This window comes from Sapajus apella, unplaced genomic scaffold (assembly GCF_009761245.1).
Source record: "Sapajus apella isolate SASKATOON/1434 unplaced genomic scaffold, GSC_monkey_1.0 scaffold26, whole genome shotgun sequence".
NCBI classification, from domain to species: domain Eukaryota; kingdom Metazoa; phylum Chordata; class Mammalia; order Primates; family Cebidae; genus Sapajus; species Sapajus apella.
Window position 1 is genome coordinate 10,354,189 of NW_022436966.1, and position 3,347 is coordinate 10,357,535.

Below are 3,347 nucleotides of genomic sequence, written 5' to 3' on the forward strand. Positions count from 1 at the left end.
GAGAATTCTTATACACTGTTGGTGGGAATGTAAATTAGTAAAACCACTATGAAAAACAGCATGGACATTTCTTAAAAAACTAAAAACAGAACTACCCTATGATCCAGCAATCCCACTAATGTATATTTATCCAAGGAAAATAAAGTTGTATATCAAAAGGATACCTGCACTGCCATATTTATTATAGCACCATTATATGGAACCAAGCTAAGTGTCTATCAACAGACAAATGAATAAAGAAAATGTGGTATATATACACAATGGAATACTAATCAGCCCTAAGAATGAATTCCTGTCATTTGCAACAACACAGATGGAACTGGAGGTCATTATGTAAAGTGAAATAAACCAGACACACAAAGACATGTTCTCACTCATATGTAGGAGCTAAAAATATTGGTCTCACAGAGATAGTGAATAGAATGATAGATACCAGAGAGTGGGATGAATTGGGTAGGAGAGTGGCATAAAGAGAGGTTGGTTAGTGGGTACAAAAATACAGTTAGATAGAAGAAATAAGCTCCAGTATTTAATAGCAGAGTAGGGTGACTATAGTTAGCAACATTACATTATATATTTCAAAGCAGCTAGAAGAGAGGAGGTGAAATGTTCCCAACACATAGAAATGATAAATACCTAAGGTGATGGATACCCCAAATACCCTGACTTGATATTATATGTAAAAATACTCATATGTATCCCATAAATATGTAAAATGTTTTATTGTTGCACATTATAAATAATTAAATTTACTTATTTTGGGATCAAAAAGAAAAATCATGAGGTTTTTCACTGGTACCCCAATTTGGAAAAAAGCAGGCTGAGGAAAAGAATAAGCAGCTCATGGAAAAGAAACTGAAAAAAAAAAAAAATTTTTTTTTTTTTTTTTTTTTTTGAGAGAGATTCTTGCTCTAGCCCAGGCTGGAGTTCAGTGGTGTAATCTCTGCTCACTGCAACCTCCACCTCGCAGGTTCAAGTGATTCTCCTGCCTCAGTCTCTGGAGTAGCTGGGACTACAGGCATGCACCACCATGCCCAGCTTATTTTTGTATTTTTAGTAGAGACAGAGTTTCACCATGTTGTCCAGGCTGGTCTCAAACTCTTTACCTCAAGTGATCCTCCCATCTTGGCTTCCCAAAGTATTGGGATTACAGGCATGACCCACCACGCACAGCTGAAAATACTTTTAGAGTAGACAAACTCTAAATAAAAAAGCTAGATTCTAGTGACGAGATGAGGTACTCTCAGGCACATCATTTAAAATACAGGCAGAGCTAACTATCCCCAACAATAAACAGGAATTTAGCAAAACTGAACATTAAAGGAATGTGAATTGTTATGAACTGTAAATATTGAGATGAAAACAAGTAAGTAAAATGGGGTAGGATGTTTTTCCCTAGTGGAAGAAAAGGCACTAGAGTTATATAACATATTGGAGGAAAACATGTCAACTCTCAGCACATCCCACACAGGAAAAGGATACCCCCTGGTTAGGAGGAATGAACCTTGTTCAAGGACACTTAATAAAACCTGAAAGAGGAAACAAAACCCATGTCCTTTAGAAAAGCTTGCAAAACCCCAGCTGAATTACCCTCCCTACTCCCCTCACACTCCCAACTCTAGGAGTACAGAAACAATACACCAAACAATAGCTCAGAAAAGAAAAAAGAGTCACAGAGAACTCTAGGAAAATTCACCTATATTGCAGCAGAGCAAAGAGAAAGTTGGGGTAGGGACCCAGACCTTAAGAATGAGCAAGAGAAAAGAAATAGCAAATCAACTAGAAAATCATACAATAGCATAATGAAAAGAAGAAACTGTCTATATGGAAAACCCAAAGACAGAAGCTTATTGAGTTGAGTTGTTTTCTAATCTAAGTGTTACAGGAAAGGCATCTGGATCCAGACTCAAAGAGAGGGTTCTTGGATCTGGTGCAAGAAAGGATTCAGAGGGCCGGGCGCGGTGGCTCAAGCCTGTAATCCCAGCACTTTGGGAGGCCGAGGCGGGTGGATCACGAGGTCAAGAGATCGAGACCATCCTGGTCAACATGGTGAAACCCCGTCTCTACTAAAAATACAAAAAATTAGCTGGGCATGGTGGCGCGTGCCTGTAGTCCCAGCTGCTCAGGAGGCTGAGGCAGGAGAATTGCCTGAACCCAGGAGGCGGAGGTTGCGGTGAGCCGAGATCGTGCCATTGCACTCCAGCCTGGGTAACAAGAGCGAAACTCCATCTCAAAAAAAAAAAAAAGAAAGGATTCAGAGCAAATCCATACAGCAACGTGAAAGCAAGTTTATTAAGAAAGTAAAGGAATAACAGAATGGCTATTCCACAGACAGAGCAGCCCAAGGGCTGCTGGTTGCCAATTTTTATGGTTATTTCTTGATTATATGCTAAACACGGGGTGGATTATTCATGCCTCTCTTTGTAGACTATATAGGGTAACTTCCTGATGTTGCCCTGGCATATGTAAACTGTCACGGTGCTAGAGTGAATATAGCAGTGAGGACGACCAGAAGTTATTCTCGTAACCATCTTGGTTTTGGTGGGGTTTGGCCGACTTCTTTACTGAAACTTGCTTTATCAGCAAGGTCTTTATGACCTGTATCTTGTGCCAACCTTCTATCTTATCCTATAAGTTAGAATGCCTTAACCATCTGGGAATGCAACCAAGTAGATCTCAGCCTCATTCTACCCAGCTCCTATTCAAGTTGGAGTTGCTCTGGTTCAAATGCCTCTGACATAAGCATTTAATGCTATAAATTTCCCTTTTACAGTGGGCTCATGACTGTAATCCCAGAACTTTGGGAAATCAAGGTGAGTGGATCACCTGAGGTCAGGAGTTTCGAGACCAGCCTGGCCAACAGGATAAAACCTCGTCTCTGCTTAAAATACAAAAATTTGCCAGGCATTGTGGTAGTATATGCCTGTAGTCCCAGGTACTCAGGAGGCTGAGGCACAAGAATCACTTGAACATGGGAGGCGAAGGTTGCAATGAGCCAAGATGGTGCCACGGCACTCCAGCCTGGGAGATAGAGTGAGACTCTGTCGCGAAAATAAAAATGAAAATAAAAATATTAAATTTCCCTCTATTTTTAGTGCTATAAATTTCCCTATATTCTGTATCCCACTAATTCTGTTATGTTGTATTTTCATTTAATTCAAACTACGTCAATTTCTCATGAGATGTCTTTGACCTATGAGTTATTTAGAACTTGGTTGTTTACTTTCTAAATATTTGCAGACTTTCCAGACATCTTTTCTGATATTTTTACTAGCTTAAATCTATTACTGTCAGAGAACAGATTTTGTATGATTTCAATTTTTTTAATGTGTTATGGTTTTATGAAC